This window comes from Ochotona curzoniae, unplaced genomic scaffold, assembly GCF_017591425.1.
Source record: "Ochotona curzoniae isolate NIBS_2020 unplaced genomic scaffold, NIBS_Ocur_1.0 contig_2229, whole genome shotgun sequence".
Taxonomy (NCBI): domain Eukaryota; kingdom Metazoa; phylum Chordata; class Mammalia; order Lagomorpha; family Ochotonidae; genus Ochotona; species Ochotona curzoniae.
In genome coordinates, this window is record NW_024465379.1 from 101,250 (window position 1) to 111,183 (window position 9,934).

Here is a 9,934-nt window from a genome sequence, read left to right on the forward strand (position 1 = left end):
TTTTCAGCTACCATGCAACATGATGGCTCTGGCAGCACATATGCCTGAAAGTGTATGTGATGCCTGGGGAACTGAGTGTGTGGGTGAATGGCAATATTCGAATTGGCCAGCACGGGTCTTCCAGTGCCAAAACGACTCCACTTGGCTCATTCACTTCACATACCATCAGCTTGTCGAGCAGATCTAGAGGGAAACCCTGTTTGGTCACTTCTTGTCCAATGTCCATGGAGCCCAGGATGATGCAATCAAGCATGTTGAGCACCCACACAAAACAAGGATGCAGATCCTCAGTCCAGGCGCTAACAACTCCACATCCAGAGACAAGTTCAGCGCCCAAGCCATTTTCAGCTACCATGCAACATGATGGCTCTGGCAGCACATATGCCTGAAAGTGTATGTGATGCCTGGGGAACTGAGTGTGTGGGTGAATGGCAATATTCGAATTGGCCAGCAGGGGTCTTCCAGTGCCAAAACGACTCCACTTGGCTCATTCACTTCACATACCATCAGCTTGTCGAGCAGATCTAGAGGGAAACCCTGTTTGGTCACTTCTTGTCCAATGTCCATGGAGCCCAGGATGATGCAATCAAGCATGTTGAGCACCCACACAAAACAAGGATGCAGATCCTCAGTCCAGGCGCTAACAACTCCACATCCAGAGACAAGTTCAGCGCCCAAGCCATTTTCAGCTACCATGCAACATGATGGCTCTGGCAGCACATATGCCTGAAAGTGTATGTGATGCCTGGGGAACTGAGTGTGTGGGTGAATGGCAATATTCGAAATGGCCAGCAGGGGTCTTCCAGTGCCAAAACGACTCCACTTGGCTCATTCACTTCACATACCATCAGCTTGTCGAGCAGATCTAGAGGGAAACCCTGTTTGGTCACTTCTTGTCCAATGTCCATGGAGCCCAGGATGATGCAATCAAGCATGTTGAGCACCCACACAAAACAAGGATGCAGATCCTCAGTCCAGGCGCTAACAACTCCACATCCAGAGACAAGTTCAGCGCCCAAGCCATTTTCAGCTACCATGCAAACTGATGGCTCTGGCAGCACATATGCCTGAAAGTGTATGTGATCCCTGGGGAACTGAGTGTGTGGGTGAATGGCAATATTCGAATTGGCCAGCAGGGGTCTTCCAGTGCCAAAACGACTCCACTTGGCTCATTCACTTCACATACCATCAGCTTGTCGAGCAGATCTAGAGGGAAACCCTGTTTGGTCACTTCTTGTCCAATGTCCATGGAGCCCAGGATGATGCAATCAAGCATGTTGAGCACCCACACAAAACAAGGATGCAGATCCTCAGTCCAGGCGCTAACAACTCCACATCCAGAGACAAGTTCAGCGCCCAAGCCATTTTCAGCTACCATGCAACATGATGGCTCTGGCAGCACATATGCCTGAAAGTGTATGTGATCCTGGGGACCTGAGTGTGTGGGTGAATGGCAATATTCGAATTGGCCAGCAGGGGTCTTTCAGTGCCAAAACGACTCCACTTGGCTCATTCACTTCACATACCATCAGCTTGTCGAGCAGATCTAGAGGGAAACCCTGTTTGGTCACTTCTTGTCCAATGTCCATGGAGCCCAGGATGATGCAATCAAGCATGTTGAGCACCCACACAAAACAAGGATGCAGATCCTCAGTCCAGGCGCTAACAACTCCACATCCAGAGACAAGTTCAGCGCCCAAGCCATTTTCAGCTACCATGCAACATGATGGCTCTGGCAGCACATATGCCTGAAAGTGTATGTGATCCCTGGGGAACTGAGTGTGTGGGTGAATGGCAATATTCGAATTGGCCAGCAGGGGTCTTCCAGTGCCAAAACGACTCCACTTGGCTCATTCACTTCACATACCATCAGCTTGTCGAGCAGATCTAGAGGGAAACCCTGTTTGGTCACTTCTTGTCCAATGTCCATGGAGCCCAGGATGATGCAATCAAGCATGTTGAGCACCCACACAAAACAAGGATGCAGATCCTCAGTCCAGGCGCTAACAACTCCACATCCAGAGACAAGTTCAGCGCCCAAGCCATTTTCAGCTACCATGCAACATGATGGCTCTGGCAGCACATATGCCTGAAAGTGTATGTGATCCCTGGGGAACTGAGTGTGTGGGTGAATGGCAATATTCGAATTGGCCAGCAGGGGTCTTCCAGTGCCAAAACGACTCCACTTGGCTCATTCACTTCACATACCATCAGCTTGTCGAGCAGATCTAGAGGGAAACCCTGTTTGGTCACTTCTTGTCCAATGTCCATGGAGCCCAGGATGATGCAATCAAGCATGTTGAGCACCCACACAAAACAAGGATGCAGATCCTCAGTCCAGGCGCTAACAACTCCACATCCAGAGACAAGTTCAGCGCCCAAGCCATTTTCAGCTACCATGCAACATGATGGCTCTGGCAGCACATATGCCTGAAAGTGTATGTGATCCCTGGGGAACTGAGTGTGTGGGTGAATGGCAATATTCGAATTGGCCAGCAGGGGTCTTCCAGTGCCAAAACGACTCCACTTGGCTCATTCACTTCACATACCATCAGCTTGTCGAGCAGATCTAGAGGGAAACCCTGTTTGGTCACTTCTTGTCCAATGTCCATGGAGCCCAGGATGATGCAATCAAGCATGTTGAGCACCCACACAAAACAAGGATGCAGATCCTCAGTCCAGGCGCTAACAACTCCACATCCAGAGACAAGTTCAGCGCCCAAGCCATTTTCAGCTACCATGCAACATGATGGCTCTGGCAGCACATATGCCTGAAAGTGTATGTGATCCCTGGGGAACTGAGTGTGTTGGTGAATGGCAATATTCGAATTGGCCAGCAGGGGTCTTCCAGTGCCAAAACGACTCCACTTGGCTCATTCACTTCACATACCATCAGCTTGTCGAGCAGATCTAGAGGGAAACCCTGTTTGGTCACTTCTTGTCCAATGTCCATGGAGCCCAGGATGATGCAATCAAGCATGTTGAGCACCCACACAAAACAAGGATGCAGATCCTCAGTCCAGGCGCTAACAACTCCACATCCAGAGACAAGTTCAGCGCCCAAGCCATTTTCAGCTACCATGCAACATGATGGCTCTGGCAGCACATATGCCTGAAAGTGTATGTGATCCCTGGGGAACTGAGTGTGTGGGTGAATGGCAATATTCGAATTGGCCAGCAGGGGTCTTCCAGTGCCAAAACGACTCCACTTGGCTCATTCACTTCACATACCATCAGCTTGTGGAGCAGATCTAGAGGGAAACCCTGTTTGGTCACTTCTTGTCCAATGTCCATGGAGCCCAGGATGATGCAATCAAGCATGTTGAGCACCCACACAAAACAAGGATGCAGATCCTCAGTCCAGGCGCTAACAACTCCACATCCAGAGACAAGTTCAGCGCCCAAGCCATTTTCAGCTACCATGCAACATGATGGCTCTGGCAGCACATATGCCTGAAAGTGTATGTGATCCCTGGGGAACTGAGTGTGTGGGTGAATGGCAATATTCGAATTGGCCAGCAGGGGTCTTCCAGTGCCAAAACGACTCCACTTGGCTCATTCACTTCACATACCATCAGCTTGTCGAGCAGATCTAGAGGGAAACCCTGTTTGGTCACTTCTTGTCCAATGTCCATGGAGCCCAGGATGATGCAATCAAGCATGTTGAGCACCCACACAAAACAAGGATGCAGATCCTCAGTCCAGGCGCTAACAACTCCACATCCAGAGACAAGTTCAGCGCCCAAGCCATTTTCAGCTACCATGCAACATGATGGCTCTGGCAGCACATATGCCTGAAAGTGTATGTGATCCCTGGGGAACTGAGTGTGTGGGTGAATGGCAATATTCGAATTGGCCAGCAGGGGTCTTCCAGTGCCAAAACGACTCCACTTGGCTCATTCACTTCACATACCATCAGCTTGTCGAGCAGATCTAGAGGGAAACCCTGTTTGGTCACTTCTTGTCCAATGTCCATGGAGCCCAGGATGATGCAATCAAGCATGTTGAGCACCCACACAAAACAAGGATGCAGATCCTCAGTCCAGGCGCTAACAACTCCACATCCAGAGACAAGTTCAGCGCCCAAGCCATTTTCAGCTACCATGCAACATGATGGCTCTGGCAGCACATATGCCTGAAAGTGTATGTGATCCCTGGGGAACTGAGTGTGTGGGTGAATGGCAATATTCGAATTGGCCAGCAGGGGTCTTCCAGTGCCAAAACGACTCCACTTGGCTCATTCACTTCACATACCATCAGCTTGTGGAGCAGATCTAGAGGGAAACCCTGTTTGGTCACTTCTTGTCCAATGTCCATGGAGCCCAGGATGATGCAATCAAGCATGTTGAGCACCCACACAAAACAAGGATGCAGATCCTCAGTCCAGGCGCTAACAACTCCACATCCAGAGACAAGTTCAGCGCCCAAGCCATTTTCAGCTACCATGCAACATGATGGCTCTGGCAGCACATATGCCTGAAAGTGTATGTGATGCCTGGGGAACTGAGTGTGTGGGTGAATGGCAATATTCGAATTGGCCAGCAGGGGTCTTCCAGTGCCAAAACGACTCCACTTGGCTCATTCACTTCACATACCATCAGCTTGTCGAGCAGATCTAGAGGGAAACCCTGTTTGGTCACTTCTTGTCCAATGTCCATGGAGCCCAGGATGATGCAATCAAGCATGTTGAGCACCCACACAAAACAAGGATGCAGATCCTCAGTCCAGGCGCTAACAACTCCACATCCAGAGACAAGTTCAGCGCCCAAGCCATTTTCAGCTACCATGCAACATGATGGCTCTGGCAGCACATATGCCTGAAAGTGTATGTGATGCCTGGGGAACTGAGTGTGTTGGTGAATGGCAATATTCGAATTGGCCAGCAGGGGTCTTCCAGTGCCAAAACGACTCCACTTGGCTCATTCACTTCACATACCATCAGCTTGTCGAGCAGATCTAGAGGGAAACCCTGTTTGGTCACTTCTTGTCCAATGTCCATGGAGCCCAGGATGATGCAATCAAGCATGTTGAGCACCCACACAAAACAAGGATGCAGATCCTCAGTCCAGGCGCTAACAACTCCACATCCAGAGACAAGTTCAGCGCCCAAGCCATTTTCAGCTACCATGCAACATGATGGCTCTGGCAGCACATATGCCTGAAAGTGTATGTGATGCCTGGGGAACTGAGTGTGTTGGTGAATGGCAATATTCGAATTGGCCAGCAGGGGTCTTCCAGTGCCAAAACGACTCCACTTGGCTCATTCACTTCACATACCATCAGCTTGTCGAGCAGATCTAGAGGGAAACCCTGTTTGGTCACTTCTTGTCCAATGTCCATGGAGCCCAGGATGATGCAATCAAGCATGTTGAGCACCCACACAAAACAAGGATGCAGATCCTCAGTCCAGGCGCTAACAACTCCACATCCAGAGACAAGTTCAGCGCCCAAGCCATTTTCAGCTACCATGCAACATGATGGCTCTGGCAGCACATATGCCTGAAAGTGTATGTGATGCCTGGGGGACTGAGTGTGTGGGTGAATGGCAATATTCGAATTGGCCAGCAGGGGTCTTCCAGTGCCAAAACGACTCCACTTGGCTCATTCACTTCACATACCATCAGCTTGTCGAGCAGATCTAGAGGGAAACCCTGTTTGGTCACTTCTTGTCCAATGTCCATGGAGCCCAGGATGATGCAATCAAGCATGTTGAGCACCCACACAAAACAAGGATGCAGATCCTCAGTCCAGGCGCTAACAACTCCACATCCAGAGACAAGTTCAGCGCCCAAGCCATTTTCAGCTACCATGCAACATGATGGCTCTGGCAGCACATATGCCTGAAAGTGTATGTGATGCCTGGGGAACTGAGTGTGTGGGTGAATGGCAATATTCGAATTGGCCAGCAGGGGTCTTCCAGTGCCAAAACGACTCCACTTGGCTCATTCACTTCACATACCATCAGCTTGTCGAGCAGATCTAGAGGGAAACCCTGTTTGGTCACTTCTTGTCCAATGTCCATGGAGCCCAGGATGATGCAATCAAGCATGTTGAGCACCCACACAAAACAAGGATGCAGATCCTCAGTCCAGGCGCTAACAACTCCACATCCAGAGACAAGTTCAGCGCCCAAGCCATTTTCAGCTACCATGCAACATGATGGCTCTGGCAGCACATATGCCTGAAAGTGTATGTGATGCCTGGGGAACTGAGTGTGTGGGTGAATGGCAATATTCGAATTGGCCAGCAGGGGTCTTCCAGTGCCAAAACGACTCCACTTGGCTCATTCACTTCACATACCATCAGCTTGTCGAGCAGATCTAGAGGGAAACCCTGTTTGGTCACTTCTTGTCCAATGTCCATGGAGCCCAGGATGATGCAATCAAGCATGTTGAGCACCCACACAAAACAAGGATGCAGATCCTCAGTCCAGGCGCTAACAACTCCACATCCAGAGACAAGTTCAGCGCCCAAGCCATTTTCAGCTACCAAGGAAACATGATGGCTCTGGCAGCACATATGCCTGAAAGTGTATGTGATCCCTGGGGAACTGAGTGTGTTGGTGAATGGCAATATTCGAATTGGCCAGCAGGGGTCTTCCAGTGCCAAAACGACTCCACTTGGCTCATTCACTTCACATACCATCAGCTTGTCGAGCAGATCTAGAGGGAAACCCTGTTTGGTCACTTCTTGTCCAATGTCCATGGAGCCCAGGATGATGCAATCAAGCATGTTGAGCACCCACACAAAACAAGGATGCAGATCCTCAGTCCAGGCGCTAACAACTCCACATCCAGAGACAAGTTCAGCGCCCAAGCCATTTTCAGCTACCATGCAACATGATGGCTCTGGCAGCACATATGCCTGAAAGTGTATGTGATCCTGGGGAACTGAGTGTGTGGGTGAATGGCAATAATGGAATTGGCCAGCAGGGTCTTCCAGTGCCAAAACGACTCCACTTGGCTCATTCACTTCACATACCATCAGCTTGTCGAGCAGATCTAGAGGGAAACCCTGTTTGGTCACTTCTTGTCCAATGTCCATGGAGCCCAGGATGATGCAATCAAGCATGTTGAGCACCCACACAAAACAAGGATGCAGATCCTCAGTCCAGGCGCTAACAACTCCACATCCAGAGACAAGTTCAGCGCCCAAGCCATTTTCAGCTACCATGCAACATGATGGCTCTGGCAGCACATATGCCTGAAAGTGTATGTGATGCCTGGGGAACTGAGTGTGTTGGTGAATGGCAATATTCGAATTGGCCAGCAGGGGTCTTCCAGTGCCAAAACGACTCCACTTGGCTCATTCACTTCACATACCATCAGCTTGTCGAGCAGATCTAGAGGGAAACCCTGTTTGGTCACTTCTTGTCCAATGTCCATGGAGCCCAGGATGATGCAATCAAGCATGTTGAGCACCCACACAAAACAAGGATGCAGATCCTCAGTCCAGGCGCTAACAACTCCACATCCAGAGACAAGTTCAGCGCCCAAGCCATTTTCAGCTACCATGCAACATGATGGCTCTGGCAGCACATATGCCTGAAAGTGTATGTGATGCCTGGGGAACTGAGTGTGTGGGTGAATGGCAATATTCGAATTGGCCAGCAGGGTCTTCCAGTGCCAAAACGACTCCACTTGGCTCATTCACTTCACATACCATCAGCTTGTCGAGCAAATCTAGAGGGAAACCCTGTTTGGTCACTTCTTGTCCAATGTCCATGGAGCCCAGGATGATGCAATCAAGCATGTTGAGCACCCACACAAAACAAGGATGCAGATCCTCAGTCCAGGCGCTAACAACTCCACATCCAGAGACAAGTTCAGCGCCCAAGCCATTTTCAGCTACCATGCAACATGATGGCTCTGGCAGCACATATGCCTGAAAGTGTATGTGATGCCTGGGGAACTGAGTGTGTTGGTGAATGGCAATATTCGAATTGGCCAGCAGGGGTCTTCCAGTGCCAAAACGACTCCACTTGGCTCATTCACTTCACATACCATCAGCTTGTCGAGCAGATCTAGAGGGAAACCCTGTTTGGTCACTTCTTGTCCAATGTCCATGGAGCCCAGGATGATGCAATCAAGCATGTTGAGCACCCACACAAAACAAGGATGCAGATCCTCAGTCCAGGCGCTAACAACTCCACATCCAGAGACAAGTTCAGCGCCCAAGCCATTTTCAGCTACCATGCAACATGATGGCTCTGGCAGCACATATGCCTGAAAGTGTATGTGATCCCTGGGGAACTGAGTGTGTGGGTGAATGGCAATATTCGAATTGGCCAGCAGGGTCTTCCAGTGCCAAAACGACTCCACTTGGCTCATTCACTTCACATACCATCAGCTTGTCGAGCAGATCTAGAGGGAAAACCCTGTTTGGTCACTTCTTGTCCAATGTCCATGGAGCCCAGGATGATGCAATCAAGCATGTTGAGCACCCACACAAAACAAGGATGCAGATCCTCAGTCCAGGCGCTAACAACTCCACATCCAGAGACAAGTTCAGCGCCCAAGCCATTTTCAGCTACCATGCAACATGATGGCTCTGGCAGCACATATGCCTGAAAGTGTATGTGATGCCTGGGGAACTGAGTGTGTGGGTGAATGGCAATATTCGAATTGGCCAGCAGGGGTCTTCCAGTGCCAAAACGACTCCACTTGGCTCATTCACTTCACATACCATCAGCTTGTGGAGCAGATCTAGAGGGAAACCCTGTTTGGTCACTTCTTGTCCAATGTCCATGGAGCCCAGGATGATGCAATCAAGCATGTTGAGCACCCACACAAAACAAGGATGCAGATCCTCAGTCCAGGCGCTAACAACTCCACATCCAGAGACAAGTTCAGCGCCCAAGCCATTTTCAGCTACCATGCAACATGATGGCTCTGGCAGCACATATGCCTGAAAGTGTATGTGATGCCTGGGGAACTGAGTGTGTGGGTGAATGGCAATATTCGAATTGGCCAGCAGGGGTCTTCCAGTGCCAAAACGACTCCACTTGGCTCATTCACTTCACATACCATCAGCTTGTGGAGCAGATCTAGAGGGAAACCCTGTTTGGTCACTTCTTGTCCAATGTCCATGGAGCCCAGGATGATGCAATCAAGCATGTTGAGCACCCACACAAAACAAGGATGCAGATCCTCAGTCCAGGCGCTAACAACTCCACATCCAGAGACAAGTTCAGCGCCCAAGCCATTTTCAGCTACCATGCAACATGATGGCTCTGGCAGCACATATGCCTGAAAGTGTATGTGATGCCTGGGGAACTGAGTGTGTTGGTGAATGGCAATATTCGAATTGGCCAGCAGGGTCTTCCAGTGCCAAAACGACTCCACTTGGCTCATTCACTTCACATACCATCAGCTTGTCGAGCAGATCTAGAGGGAAACCCTGTTTGGTCACTTCTTGTCCAATGTCCATGGAGCCCAGGATGATGCAATCAAGCATGTTGAGCACCCACACAAAACAAGGATGCAGATCCTCAGTCCAGGCGCTAACAACTCCACATCCAGAGACAAGTTCAGCGCCCAAGCCATTTTCAGCTACCATGCAACATGATGGCTCTGGCAGCACATATGCCTGAAAGTGTATGTGATGCCTGGGGAACTGAGTGTGTTGGTGAATGGCAATATTCGAATTGGCCAGCAGGGGTCTTCCAGTGCCAAAACGACTCCACTTGGCTCATTCACTTCACATACCATCAGCTTGTCGAGCAGATCTAGAGGGAAACCCTGTTTGGTCACTTCTTGTCCAATGTCCATGGAGCCCAGGATGATGCAATCAAGCATGTTGAGCACCCACACAAAACAAGGATGCAGATCCTCAGTCCAGGCGCTAACAACTCCACATCCAGAGACAAGTTCAGCGCCCAAGCCATTTTCAGCTACCATGCAACATGATGGCTCTGGCAGCACATATGCCTGAA